Here is a 16,308-nt window from a genome sequence, read left to right as displayed (position 1 = left end):
CAGAGATAATGCCTGAAGATGAGCCCCACAACTTGGAAGGCACTCAAAATACGACTGAGGAAGAATAGGCTTCTTAAAGAGAAATCAACCATAATGATATAGATGAAATAAAGCCTTCCAGTCCTTCATTTGCTGATGGGTCAAGACTCAAAATAAGAATGTGTTAGTCTGGGCACTTTAGAGAAACAAATCCAAAGAAACTCATGTATAAGAGAAAGTTTTATATAAAGATTAAGAGCACATCAAGAAAACATCCCAACCCAGTGCTGCCCAAGCCCACAAGTCCATCATTAACCCATATGTCCGACACCAATCCACAAAGTCCTTCTCCATCTCACAAAACACACACAATGATGCTGTGCAGGAGAAAAGCTGAATCAGTGAACATGTAAGCATCTCAGTGCTGGCAGGGGTCTCCACACAGCTGCTCCAGCACACAAGGCTGCATCGGGGTAGGTCCACGTGGCTTCTCCTCAGGGATGTCTTGCAGGAACTGAGCCTTGCCAGCTAAAGCAGGGAACTAGCTAAGGCAGCTACACCCTGGTCTGGCCATCAGAAAGCAAGAGACCCAAGAACACGAAAGGCGAGGCTCACTGAGCCATTTATCCCTACGCCCTTCAATTAACCCCACATGTATTTATTGACCAGGTTGGCACACTAAACTAAATACCTCAGAGAAGAAACATCTGCAAATAACTTTTAATAATTGGGACTTATAATGCACAAAGTATAAATCTAGAAAAATTGGAAGTCATCAAAATTGAAATGGATTGCATAAGAATAGTTATTCTAGGCAGTATTGAGCTGAAATGGACTGGTATTTCTCATTATGAAACAATCTTATTGTTTACTATAGCAGGAATGACAAATTCAAAAGGAATGTTGTGGTGGTTATATAACCGTTTGCCAAATTAAGAGGATTAAGAATGAAGGGGTAGAGTGTAGCCTGTCAAGCAGTTCATTGCCACTGAGAACTCTGGGTGGGCATTGCCTTATCTTGAGGATTCTGGGAACTCCTGTATTCCTTCTTCAAGGTGGGAAACACGCTCTCTCTCTGTTCACTCGCTCGGGAACATTGCAGCTGACAAGACACATGAAGCTACACTAGTACCCTGACCTGGATGAGCCACATAGAGACCCCTGCCAGTGGTGAGATGCCTACAATGCCATTGAATCCACAAGATTTCCCAACTTCTGGCCTGTGATCTGCCTGCCAAAGGCATCATTGCATGTGTTTTGTGAGTCTTAAGAAGATTTTATAGATTGGTATTGGACATTGGGCTATTATTGGACTTATGGACTTGATATGGTCTGGGCTGGGATGTTTCCTTAATATACAATCGCTCTTTATATAAAGCTCTTTCTAATATAAATATGAGTGTCTGTGAATTTTTTTCTCTATTCAACCCAGACTAACACAAATGTTCTCACATTTATAGTCAAAAGGAGCATTTCAAGATATATCATGAAATACAATGCTGTCTATAAATTGATATCTATCTGCAAACAACCAAATCCAATTAGTAGAACTATATTTTCAAATTACTGACCAAACATAAAAACCAATGTTGAAGAAACTGAAGAATTCTAGCAAGGTTTTAATTATCAAGTTGATCAAACATGCAATCAGCTTTCATGGAAAAATATTGTCAATTGAAATGTAAAGGCTAAAAACAAAAAGAAAGAAAAAGTAAGTGAAATTATGGACTTGGTGATAGAAACAAAGCTGAGATCACACAATAAAATTTTGCGAGAACAATGGCTTCTTCATTTGCCTTTTTAAAACAGCATAGTGACTATACAAATGGATTTCACCAAACAAAATACACAAAATTCTATGGGGAAAGTCAATGGACAAGCTAAAGTTCACTAATAAAACTGAGGCCAGGAGTTGACTGCAGAAAAGCCATCAATTGCTAATAAGTAAGATGTGGTTGAAGTAGAGGAAAATTAAAACAAACCCATTAGAGACAATATATATGTTGTTGTTAGATGCCTCCAACTCAGTTTCAATCATAGCCAACCTGTGTACAACAAAACAAAACACTTTCTAATTCTGCAACATCTTCACAATTGTTGCAGCCACTGTACCAATCCATTTTGTTTAATATATTCCACTTTTTTCACCACCCTGTACTTTAGCAAGCATGGTGTCCTTTTTCAAAGATCACATGCAAAATACGTGAGTAGAGGTCTCACCATCCTTGCTTCTAAGATACATTCTGTCTATCATCCTTTCAAGATAGATTTGATTGTTCTTTTGGCAGTCCATGGCATTTTCAATATTCTTTTCCAGCATAATTTAAATGCACTGTTTCTTCTTTGGTCTTCCTTATTCATAGGCCAGCTTTCCTATATATAGTAGTGATGGAAAATACCATTGCTTGAATCAGGCCACTTTAGTTCTCAAAATGACATCCTTGCTCTTGAACACTTCAAAGAAGTCTCATGCTGCAGATTTACTCAAAAAAAGGCATCCTTTGATTTCTTAATGGCTACATCCATGAACATTGATTGTGGAGACAAGTAAGTTGAAATCCTTGGCAATTTCAACATTTTTCTCTATTTATCATGGTGTTACCTGTTGGTACAGTTGTGAAGGTTTGGATTTTCTTTTCATTGAGTTGTAACACATCTTGAAGGCTATAATCCTTGATATTAATCAGGAAGAACTTCAAATATGTCATATGCATATCATAGGTTGCTAGTGTCTGGAAGCTCCCTGTCAGTATATTGAAACAACCATTATTAAATGATCTCCAGCAAACTTTTACTTTTATTTGATAACAATGATATTACCATTTAATTTGCACATTCTGTTGCATCACCTTCTTTGGAAAGAACACAAATATGGATCGCTTCTAGTCCAAATTTTACTGGCACCTTTGAGTGAGTGATTCCATTGCTTCATCAGCATGTTGAAACATGTCAATGGGTATTCCATCAATTGCCAAACATTTCTTTTTGGCTAATGCCTTCATGCTTCTTGGAATTCTTCCTTCAGTAATATTGATTCTTGTTCATATGCTATCTCTTAAACTATCTGAATGTCAACTAGATTTTTTAAATACAGTCTTTAATAAAGACTACAATATAGTCTTTACAACTTCTTTTGATTGTTACTGAATTGTTGAATATCTTTCAAATAGAATTTACATTATTCCAACTCAAGGCTTGAAATATTACTTATTACTTCAGTTTAAAATATAATGAGTGTATTCTTCCTGACCTTAATAAATACATCCTGAATTTTGAGAACATTTCAAGAATAGATTTGACTCAATAGGTACTAATGACAGAAGACCTGTCAAGCTGTGGGATGTCAAGAACATCATACATGAAAAATAAATAAATAAAATTGGCCATGGGGCCAGAACCCTTTGCAATGTCCATCTGTGCTTAAGTTTGGCAGATACCATCTGCCTCAACAATGCCCCCCACCACACACACATACCAAGAAATGGGCTTAGGCCAGGGGCAGCAGTAGAAGAAAGAGAAGATGGTCAGAAACATACTTTTCGACTAAAAAATAAGAAAGGAGCAAAGCAACAGAAGTTTGCCAAGGCTGTTATTCATCAAGTTAAGTTTGGCTAACAAAATCCAGACAGGTAGCACAAAGTGAAGCTGTAAAGTAATTGAAGAAAGATGACAATAAGAAAGAATTACAGGAGCTAAATGATGTATTCAAAGTTGCCTTTGCTGTTCAAAAACTAAGTAAAGGGCAGATCCCAAATCTGTGGTATATGTATTCTTCAAGTAAGGACAGTGCACTAAAGGAGTTAAGTGCACTCTCATAATTTGACTCCAGAGACAAAATGTAAAATGTGAAGAGATGAAGACCTGAAAAAGATACCTGGATAATTGGGATGAGAAAAAAGTGGAAGAAGTATTGAACAAAAATCTTGATGAGGAGGAAAAGAAAAAATACAAAAACTCAAATAGTGTGCAACCATTTCCTTGATGTTATTGAAAACGAGTATGATTGGTTTGGGGTATACCCTGGAGGGTGTGATATGTGTAAGTATCATCATGAACTTCCCTCTGGATTTGTGTTGAAAAAAGACAAAAAGAAGAGAATAAAGGTGAAATTTCATTAGAAGATTTCATTGAAAGACAGCGCTCTACCCTAGGTCCAAATGTTACTAAAATCTTTTTGCATGGAAAACAATGAAAATACAAGAAAAGATTGATAAAGTTGAGCAAGTTATGGAAAGAAGAAAAGTGGACTTCAAAGCAGGGAAAGCACTAGTGATCAGTGGTCGTGAGGTGTTTGTATTTTGTCCTGAACTGGTTGATGATGATGATGAAGAAGCAGATGATACCCATGACACCCAAGGAATAGGTGGTGATTAGGCTGATGATTCTGTGAATGTAAAAGCCTGTACATTCCAAGAGATGATGACAAGGTAGGTATTATAGTAGCCAGTCTTAAAAGATTCAGCACATATACTTCATAAAAGGATGAAAATAAATTAAGTGAAGCTTTCAGAGGTAGGGCAGAAAATGTGTAGAGAAGTGAGTTGGAAGAGGATAACAAAGGAGAGGTACAGGAAAATGGAGCCATTAATGCTGTTCCTTTTGATGAAAACATTTTCACTGGGGAAGATTTGGATGAACTAATGAAGAAGAATTAAACACACTTGATTTAGCAGAATAACACCAAACAAGTTGAACAAATGAAGTCAGCTCAACATGAGTTGAAAATAACTATATTCCAATAGGTTCCCCCTTTCTCCTCCTTCTCCCACCACCTTCCTCTCACTCTCATGGTATCACTACTCCCATTACTGTTCCTGAAGGGTTTATCTGTCCTGAATTTAGTATGTCAAGAACCAGAGTACATGCTCTGGTCTAGCAGGATTTGTAAGGTAGAACTTGGGTCATTGTAGTTAGGAGGAAGCATTAAAAACTAGGGGGATGTCATCTGTTTTTTCCATGCTATACAGTACCTTGGCTGGCTCATCCCTTTCTTCTGAGCTTTTTGTGAGGGAATGTCCAATTGTTTACAGATGGGCTTTGGGTTTCCACTCCGAACCTCCTTGTTTACATCAATATGATTGTTTTTTTGGGGTCTCCTGATGGGTGATACCTGATCACTTTGACACTTTGTGATCACACAGGCTGGTGTGCTTCTACCATGTGGGTTTTGTTGCTTCCCTGTTAGATGTCTGCTTATTTAACTTAAAGCCTTTAAGACCCAAGACTCTATCTTTTGATATCTGGATACCATCCACTTTCTTCACCACATTTGCTAATTCACCCATTTTGTCTTCAGCTATTGTGTTAGGAAGATGAGCATCACAGAATGCCAGGTTATTATAACAAAGTGTTCTTGCATTGAGGGAGACTTGAATAGAGGCTTAATATCCATCTGATACCTTGATATTTAACATATAAATACATGTAGATAGACCAATATTCCTATCATTACATATTAAAATACTTACATATATACATACCTGTATCTATACCTCTATAAATATCTGTTTGCTTCCCATTACTTTCCTCTCTTTCTTTTAACTCTCCTCCTGTCATTATCATGTTCAAACTTCATTCGGCTCTCAATAATTCCTCTCAGCTACATTGCACTTGATCAAACTCTACCAGGTGTTCTACACCCTCCTCTCCATCAATTTTAGACCTCTTGTACTTCCCTTCTCCCTGAGTTTTTTGGCTTCCCTCTCTCCTTTCCCTCACCTCCTCCTCTCCCATCTCTCCCCCATAGACATCAGCCACGTTATTTTCTTACGATTGTTTATCCTGCTTATCTTATATAAAGAGACTTCAAAACAAAGCAAAACAAGAAAACTATAAATAATTCCAGGTTTGTCTGCTGACCTATATGAATGTTTTCCTATCACATCTGGTGAGGTGCTAAGCCTTGTCCCCCAAGTCAGAAGCCTATCTTCGGGATTCTTTGGAGACTTGGTTTCTTTGCTCCCCTTGCTACTCTATTGTGCTCCCTTCAATTTTTGCTCCATTGTGGTGGGCTCATACTGGACACAATTCCCACACTTGGTCTCCAGTGCTGTACCCCAAAGTTCTGTGTGTCAGTGAGGGGACAAATTGTCTCCTGGTGGGGCTGGCCCTATGGTCCTCTCTCTGCATTGGTTGCAAGGGAGACAAACAACAGAAACATGGGTGAAGGGAGACAGGGGATGGTGTAAGATATGACAATAATAAAAAAAATTAATTTATCAAGGGTTCATGAGAGTGGGAGGGTGGGCAAAGGCAGGAAGAAAAGAGGAGCTGATACCAAGGGCTCAAATAGAAAGAAAATATTTGGAAAATTATGATGGCAATGTATGTACAAATGTGTTTGATACAATTGATGTGTGGATTGTTATAAGAGCTGTAAAAGCCCGCAATAAAATGATTTATAAAAAAATTAAAGCAAGAAATCACTACATAACTTTTTACACCTAGAATTCTTCAACAGAATATGTTTATTTACCGTGCTGATTATGGTGGGCTAACCCTATCCAAGAAAAAAAAAAAGAAAATGAAATGTTCTCCCCACACCTTCTCTGCTGACTTTGACTACATCCAATAGTAAATTCAGATTATTTCATAATAAATTGAAATGTAATGGTCATTTCAGAAAATGGTTGAGGGTTATAACTGTTCACTCACAGTAGAAGTGTAACTGCTTTTCCAATTTTTTGTATTCGTTGGGCATATGTTATTACCAGTTGCAAGAGAAATCTAAATATAAAACATCTTTCATTTAATGCTGTTGTTAAGTGATTTCATTTTCTTTATATTTATATATTGAAAAGACTGCCAAAAATTGATCACTCTATTGCATAACAGGAATCCCATATGCAGAGTCAGAGTTGTGTCATCTTTGGTCAATCAGATGAACATTTGAGATGGACCTTGTTTGATCTAAGAAGATCAGCTGTGATATCTTGTGTTAACTGTTTAATTTGTTTTACTTCATTTTTACTAATAACGTTGTAAATAAAGACTGTCATACAATAAAATCTAAACATAAAAATTATTGAAAGGAGAGCAAAAGAGCAAAGATCAAAGTGGATGTCAGAAGAGACTCTGAAACTTGCTCTTGACCTTAGAATTACCAAAAACAAATGGAAGAAATGGGTCAGTAAAAAAATCAAAGGACAGCTCTAGAAGAAAAATAAAGTATAATAAAATGTGCAGGTGATGGACATAGGATCATGGCTGCCAGAGAACAAGCTTGGAAGATCTCTTCAGCAGCTATGATAGGGATTCCACTAGAAGGGGTGCCCCGAACTCCCTGGGAATGAGAACATTAATTTAAAAGCTAAGTACATCAAAGTTTCTTAAAATGGGAGATTGAGATCACCTGCTAACAGATTCTTCTTTAACAGTAACCGTACCCAGAAACTGCTTCTCAGCAAGCTCCCCTTCCCCAACATAAGCAGACTCTTCCTAGCCCAACCAGCTCCAACGTTTTTCCACATTCTTCCTGAGCATAGGTGCAAAATTCCTCAAATAAATTATGGCAAATAAAATCCAACAACATGTCAAAAAATAATAATTCATCATAAACAAGGAGTGTTTATGACAGGGATGCCAGGATAGTTAAATATTTTTAAAAAACAGTCAATCTAATCCAGCACATAAACTTAAAGAATAAGAAACACATGACAAAATCAATAGATGCAGAAAAACATTTGACAATGTCCAGCATCTATTTGTAAAAACAAAAAAAAAGTCAATAAAATAGAAAATAAGGGAAATTCCTCAAAAATAATAAAGGGTATGTACAAAAATCCAATGCCAATATCACACTCAATGGGGAAAACTAAAAACATTTTCCCTGAGAATGGGAACTGTCCAAGGATTATCCCTATTTCTACTGTCATTCAATATAGTATTGGAAATCTTAGTCAAAACCATTAGACAACGGAATGAAATCAAACACATAAAATTAGGCAAGTAAGACATGAAACTCTATTTTCAGATGATTTTATTTTATATAGAGAGAAGCCCTAAGTATTCTGCAAAAAGACTGTTGGAAACAATTGAGGGATTGTTTGGAAAATATTGAGGGATAGTAATTCCAATTGATTGGAAACAATTGATGGATAGTAATGTAATAAAAGATTAACAAACAGAAATGAATTGGATTCCTATACACAAGTGAAGAGAGCTCCAAAACAGACATCAAAAAACAATAGCATTTACAATAGCTTCACAAGAGATGAATATCTTAGGAATAAAACTAATGCAAAGCAAGAGACTTGTACAAAAAAAAACTACAAAAATATTACAAGAATCCAAAAGACAAATGAAAGAATATCACATGTTCATGGATAGGAATATTTAATATTCTAAAAATGTAAATATTACCTAAGGCTATCTACAAATAAAATGCAATTCCAATACAAATCCCAAATTAGTTCTTTAAAAAAAAAGAAAAACTAATTACAAACTCCATATAGATAGGAAATAGGCTCAGGATAAGTGAAGAACTTCTCAAAAAGAAGAATAAAACCGGGGCCTTGCACTACTAGAACTAAAAACCTATTACACGGCCCTAGTGGTCAAAAAAGCCTTATACTTGTATAATGATAGATATATAGACCAATAGACCAGAATAGATAACCTAGAAATGAAATCATGCATCCACAGGTCCTTTTACAAAGGACCAAAACGCATATGGGAAAGGATACCCTCTTTAACAAATTATGCAGGAGACATTAAATCTCTGTCTGCAGAAGAATTAAAGTAGACTCATACCTCACCTCATGCAGAAAAACAAATTTTATGTAAATTAGAGACCTAAAAATAGACTGCAGAGCTATAAGGATCATCAATGATAAAATTGGGACAAATTTAGGGGCCCTATTGTAGGATATACACATGCTACTGAATATAATAAAAGTACATACTTTGAAAGACAAAAGAAATATCTAGGACCTATTAAAAATAAAACACTTCTGCTATCAAAAGAGTAAAATGAGAGCTCACAGATAACGAAAAAAAGCTTTAGCAAAAGCACAACAGTCAAGAAAACAATTACTAATACCTATAGAATTGTGAAACATCTCAATTGAAAAAAAAAAAACTTCAACTAAAAGATGAGGGGATGGGAATAGACAATTCACCAGGGACAGCACTAGAATGGTTAGCAACCACATGAGGAGATGCAAATAAAAACAAAGATGAGATATCACCTATCACCCCCACCACCAAATAGCGTAATTTAAAAAACAGAGAAACACAAATGCTGGACAGAGTGAGGGGAGTCTAGAATTCATAGACACTGTTGATAGGTTTGTAAATATGTACAACCATCGTGGAAAACAATATGGTACTACAGAAGCAACCGGGAATAGAAATTCCACATGACCCAGTAATACTTCTGATGGTCATATACTCCAAAGAAGTAAGAGACAGAACATGAGCAGAGGTATGCGCTCTCATTTTCATTGCAGCACAGTTCACAATAGCAAGAATTTGGAAATAGCCCAGATGCCTATCAGAAGAATGGATAAAGAAACTATGGTACGTGCATGCAGTGGAATATTATGCATCCCTAAAAAAACAGTGCCAAAACCATGAAACACCTCATGTCACACAGATGGACCAGGAAACCATTATGCTTAGAGTAGTTAGTAAATCACAAAAGAACAAATATTGAATGAGAGCACTACTATAAGGATAAATACAAAGAGGAAGACAGGCTTCTACACTCTGGCCATGCCATTTTCTTATTTTGTCTTCTAAGCAACGAGGTAGTAAGTCTGCCTAGTTCGCATGAACCATCTATCACCTCCTTTATTTGTACAACTTCAAAACCACTGAGACAGAGGAGGCTTAATCTCAGCTGGGGTCTGGTTTTCAAGACAGAGATGACCAATCAACTCCTGCATAAACATTGCTCTAAGGTCACCTCAAATCAACATAATGATAAGCAAACTTTACTGGAAATTCAAGTGAAGATGTGTGTGTATGGGGGAGCATGTCTTTCTCAGAGAAAGCTATTAAATTTCTGTTGGTATGTAAACTTGATGGAGCAAGTTACTCTCATGGGGAAAAAAAGCTTAACAATACTTATACAGAACCTAAGGGGAGAATATGCCAAATATTTTCTTCTTAATTAGACACCTTTGACCTAGTTTCCATGTAGTCCATGATGACTCAGGCCACATGCTATAGACAACTGGGACTTTAGAGTCTGTATTTTTGAGGCAAACAACACCCTTCAGAGGTCATCAGAAGGATTCAGTGCAGAAACTCCACTAAGTGAATTGACTTTACCTTAAATTCACCTGTAGCAGATTTAAGGACCTGACATACTCCCCCGGACTAAAGGACCTGTACTTACATGCACTAGTGTGAGATGAAGCAGATGACTGCTATATTGAGGTTATCGAATTGATGGTCTTTGAGCTTTGGTTCCAATCTTTTGCATTGAAAGTGCCCATGAATGGTGGCCCAGAACTATCATAATGAACTATTTTAATGTTTTCTTTGTTATTTTATGACATATATTAGTCTGGCATGCCTTTGTAAATAACTGTTACTGAAAGTTTTGTCCTATCCCCAACCCTCATTGTTCATGGAATTAGTGTATAGTCACTTAAGGTTCTAATCTTTATAAGTCAATACTTCATGTACTGTGGTAAGGAAATCCATCATATATATATATAAAATTCCCTTTTCTTAACAGTGTTTTAAATTCTATGCAATTGGTTAAATTAATACCGCGAATCGAATTACTTTATGCTCCATGAGGATAATGGTCTCTCAAAAAATGATAATGATATCTCTAAAGTAAATCAAAGACATATAAAAACCATAGATGGATTTTGGTGTCACACTTAATCATAGCCCTAATTTAAAACATATAGTTTTATGACATGGCCCTGCTTGATGCTCATTCTCATGAAGAGATCACAGAACATATGAGTGCTATAGCAAAGTGTCATGAAGAAACCAGATGGTGTCCAGCTATCAGAAAGAATAGTGTTTGGTGTGCTAAAGGCTTGCCTTAATCAAGAAGCCATCTAAGTGAGTCATCAACTAAGTTAACATGGAAGAAGCACACCAGCCTCTGTGATCCAAGGATTGTAAATCATAAAATCCAAATCCATAGGAGAGTATGGTATCAGAGCTTAAATTCTGAACTCCCTGTTTGCAGAAAGCTATGGATGACAGTGGAAGCCACAAATCTATTTGCAGGATCTCCGCATAGATAAGGCCTCCTGTGGGTTCCTTCTGATCATAGTCCAGGGATGTGAATAACTTTGTAATCAGACAGAGAACATTATAAAATTGATTATGGAAGGTGTAATTAGGTTAAATTTGCTGAACAAAACCTCTTTAGAGTATTGAAGAGCAAGGATGTTACATTGAGGACTAAGGTGCACCTGACCCAAGTCATTGTATTCTCCATTGCACCATATGCATGTGAAAGTTGGATATTAACTAAGGAAGATTTAAGAAGAATTGATGCATTTGAATTATGGTGCTGAAGAAGAATATTAAAAGTGTCATGGACTGCTAAAAGGACTAGGAAGATGTAAGACCAGAGTACCCCTTAGAGCCAAGGATGACACGACTTGTCTTACACACTTTGGAAATATTGTCAGGAGAGACCAGTGTCAGGAGAAGGACATCATGTTTGGTAAAGTGGAAGGGTGACAAAAACGAGGAAGGCCCTTGATGAGAGAGATTGACAGAGTGGCTACATCAATGGGATGTACATTGGGATATACATGTACAATGGGATATACATCAGGCATAAGACCAATTGTGAAGTGGCACAGGACCATGCAGGGTTTCATTTCGTTAGGCATAGGGTTGCTATGGGTACAAGCCAACTTTTGGTTTCTAACAACAGTTAGGTTGAAATGTAACACCTTGTTATTTGATCTCCTTTTTGGTTTATTTTAAAGTTATTTCAGTTTATAATTTTTCTGCTTTTATATTGAAGTTTTACTGTTTAGTTATTGTTTTGGGTTTTTTTCTTGCTTGCTTTTGTTTTGTATAATTTTCTGTATCTGAAATCTAGGATAGCATGTTAGTCCAGGTAGACTAGAGAAACAAATCCAGGGAGATTCATATATGTCTGAGAAAGAACAATTGTATATTGAGAAAAATCTCAGCCCTGTCCATATCAAGTCTCTATAATCGATATTAAGCCAGATGTCTGATAGCAGTCTGTAAATTCCTCTCCAAACTCATGCAACACATGCAATGATGTAGAATGCAAGAAGATCTCAGACCAGTGGGTGGAATGTCTTGTGGATTCAATGATGGTGGAAGCATCTTAGCGCTGGTGTGGGTCTCCATGTGGCTCCTCCAGCTCCAGGGCTCTGGTTCTACCAGCGCAGCTCCATGTGACTTGTCAACAGGAACGTGTAGCAGAGAGTATGTCTGGCCTCCAGTGAGCTATTTATCTCTGTAGCGCCTCCAAATGAAGGAATCAAGCTATGGCCTGATTGACAGGCTAAACACCAGCTCTTCTATTTTAATAGTCTCAAGTTGACACCAGATTATGTAGCTATCACAGATAGGTAAAACTACATAGACAGTAACTGGATTCATAATTACCTAGGAACATGGCAGAGTAGGTTATGAGAAAATGTGGAGCTAAGAACCAGAACTGCAAGAAAGAAGAAAATATTCTGATATTGATTGATGATTGCACGAGCCTTCTGAATATGGCTGAACTATTGAATTTTGTGATATGTAGAAAAAATTGGTTCAAAGACCTAAAATTAGAAAGTAAAAAAATGAAGATCACACACAGCATATCTTAAGCCAGAGAACTGAAGAAAAGAACGTCAAGCCTGATGTTTTCATATTAAAAAATTAGGTGTTTGGGAAAAATTATATGAGCAACACACTGAATAACACAAGAAGCATCAAAAAGAAAAAAAAAAAAAACACAGAGGGGGAAAAACAGGTATGGTATAGAAGTGAATCAGGGATCCCTGAGCCCAGGTCAGAGTTGACATAGTTCCATACCTGAAGGTCCCATTGTTTGTGTGCTGTTTCTTCCCTGATACACAGATACCATAGTCCCCCCAGCGGGGGGGAGGGAGCATGTGAGAGAACTATACTGGTCCTACCATAGGCTGAACTTTTACTTATGGCAAGTAGCCTTAGCCCATTCTGGTAAAAAGATACCAGTTGTGGGAGACCTACAAAGATTCCTTAGCCAGACTCGCCTAGAGACCCTACATTTGGACACACATCATTCTGTGTTGATAAAACTATTCAGTTCCAATTTTAAAATCAATCAATGGTCCATGTTTAACAGTATTGGCTACAATAGTAGCTCATCTGTGCACACAAGGCAACAAAAAATATTTGCTTGGAGGTACTTCAGAAGGAAAAACTGTAATTCAGCAATGGTTCGAATGTACAGTAACTCAAGTAGATAGACATTCCAATAAAGGCAAAGTCTGCCCACTGAAGAAGGATCTTAATTTATATATTGAAGATTAAGTCTACTTTACAGGCTATAACTGTACCTTAGTGAATATTCTTTCAAACTATGACTTCCTCACTTTGTAGTTGACCTGACAGTCCAAGAAAAGGTGAAATACCTTAACGTGTCTCACTGGTTTTGTCACATTCAGCATTACCTAGGTCTAAAGTAACATCTCCCTATTATTGTCGTTATCAAGAAAAGAGTATGTGTCGATTCCCATTAGAAGCCACCCAGGCCTTACAGAAGAGTTATTAAAAATGTTTCAAGTGAAAAACTTGCTTCTTGCCCACAGGACTAACATAAATTGATAGACATCCATTATTTGTCAACCTACAAATGCATTTTTGAAAATGTATACCTGTGTTTGTAAGTTTTGCTTGTTCTTTAGTTGAAATTTCGTAACTATTTTATGTAAAAAATTCAACTGTTGTCAAAAATGTAAGTTGGAATCGAGTTATAAATTGCCTTATTTTGTAGGTGAAATTTAAAGAAAGCTGAAAATCAATGGCTTCATCTATAAGGAAAAAGGCAGGTAGTGCTTCTCATTGTTGACACATTTAGCTATTTATTGACTTCGGTTTCAGATTTTAAAATCTGCCCCTCCCCCCATGGTTATATAGCTAGTTCTTCTTATTATTGTTACTGGAGCATCAGGTTCCTGCCTTCCTAAAATAAAAATTTGCTTTAAGAAGCACGGAATTGGGTTTTACACTTAGAGAATGATAATGAGAAGCTCCTGGGAGAGAGCGAGGCTGCTGCACCAAATCATCATGACAGGCTCTTGGTGCTTCTTTGCCTGCCCACTTGCGTTGAGACATTCTTGCAGAAGACACTGTTGGGGAAATTCTGAGGGGGTATCAAGTGTTTCAATGAAATGTAGTCCCAAGATATTGCATTGACACTCTTCATGCGTGGTCCAAATCTCCACCTTTGCTCCCATATCCTACCACATTTTCATCTATAATAAATTGTGCCAAGGAAAAGGAAGAGAGATAGACTTGTTCTAAAATATATATGTGAGTTAGTAAATGTGTTTTAAAATAAAGAACACAGAGGTAATACATAGTCAATGTGCCAAAAAGAACTAGTCACAGTCAACGATTTCAGAGGTAGTATATGTTCAACAACTGATTGGACTAAAGGAAGAAGTACAAGCTCCACTGAAGGCATTAGCTAAAAACAAGACTCCAGAAATTGACAGAATTCTAATTGACATATTTCAACAAGATGATGAAACACTGGAAATACTGACCTATTCCAAAAATTTGGATAACTCTTCGCTAACTGACTGGAAGAGATCCATATTTGTACCCATTCCAAAGAAAGGTGACCCAACAGAATGCTCAAATTATCATTTGCTTCTCATTCCAGTAAAATTTTTACTCGAGATCTTCTAACAGTGGTTGCAGCAGCATGCTGATAAAGAGCTGCCAGAATTCAGGCCAGATGGAGAAGAGGACGTTGAAAAAGGGTTATCATTGCTGATGTCAGATGAATCGGGTTGAAAATATAGAATTCCAGACAATGTTTGTGTGTTTTACTGATTAGGCAAATTTATTTACTATATGGATCAAAACAAACTACGGATATCACTGAAAAGAAGGGGAATCCCCATCGTGCTCATGTGTAACCTGTATACAGATCAAGAGGCAGTTGTGCGAACAAGAATAGAATACTTCATAGTTTAAAAATCAGGAAAGATGTGTGCTAGGGCTGTGTCCTCTCACCATACTTATTCAATCTGTATGAGTATGTTGAGCAAATAATCCACTATATGCATACATACAGGGCATCCTGATTAAAAGAAAGGTTATTAACAACTGGTGATATGCAGATAACACAAGATTGTTGACTGAAAACTGAGAAAGAACTGAAGCACTTGCTAGTGCACATCAAGGAGTGCAACTTTCCATCTGGATTGTAGCTCCATGTAAAGTAAGCCAAACTCCTCACAATTGGGCCAATCTAGGTAATATGATAAATGGAAAAAGATTGCAGTAGTCAAGGTTTTTGTCTTGCTTGGACCCACAATAAATGCTAATGGAAGTACCTTTCAAGAAAAAAGTTCCATCGTTCTGAGTAAATTACTACATGAGAACACTTTAAAATGTTTAAAAGCAAGGATGTTATTTTGAGGACTCAGGTAGTTCTGACTCAAGCCATAGTATTTCTTCCCTTTCTCTTTCTTTCTCTCTCTTTTATTCATAATCTTAGCCTTCTCTTTTTAAAAACTGAAACAAGTGTACAGGGTTTTTAAAAAATCATTTTATTAGGGGCTCATACAACTCTTATCACAATCCATCCATACATCAATTGTGTAAAGCACATTTGTACATTCATTGCCCTCATCACTCTCAAAACATTTGCTCTCCACCTAATGCCCTGGCATCAGCTCCTCATTTTCCCCCTCCCTCCCTGCTTCACCCTCCCTCATGAACCCTTGATACTTTATAAATTATTATTTTCTCATATCTTGCTCTGTCCAAAGTCTCCCTTCACCAACTTTTCTGTTGTCTATTCCCCAGGGAGGAGGTCACATGTAGATCATTGCAATCGGTTCCCCCTTTCCAACCCACCCTCCCTCTACCCTCCCAGTATTGCCACTCACACCACTGGTCCTAAAGGGATCATCTGCCCTGGAATCCCCGTGTTTCCAGTTCCTATCTATACCAGTGTACATCCTGTGGTCTAGCCATATTTGTAAGGTAGAATTGGGATCATGATAGTGGGAGGGGGGGCAGGGGGAAGAAGCATTTAGGAACTAGAGGAAAGTTTTATGTTTCATCATTGCTGCATCACACCCTGACTGGCTTGTCTCCTCCCTGAGACCCTTCTGTAAGGGAATGTCCAGTGGCCTACAAATGGGCTTT

General features: G+C 37.2%; 1 pseudogene; it reads left to right on the top strand.

Moving 5' to 3' along the window:
• Nucleotides 1-3,460: 3,460 nt before the first annotated feature.
• LOC101643844 lies at nucleotides 3,461-4,657 on the top strand (annotated as a pseudogene).
• Nucleotides 4,658-16,308: the final 11,651 nt, after the last annotated feature.

Source organism: Echinops telfairi, unplaced genomic scaffold (assembly GCF_000313985.2).
Source record: "Echinops telfairi isolate 266 unplaced genomic scaffold, ASM31398v2 ScPeMD7_44;HRSCAF=162, whole genome shotgun sequence".
Classification (NCBI taxonomy): domain Eukaryota; kingdom Metazoa; phylum Chordata; class Mammalia; order Afrosoricida; family Tenrecidae; genus Echinops; species Echinops telfairi.
The sequence above is the reverse complement of the archived record's forward strand: the minus strand, read 5'-3'. Positions and strand labels throughout refer to the sequence as shown.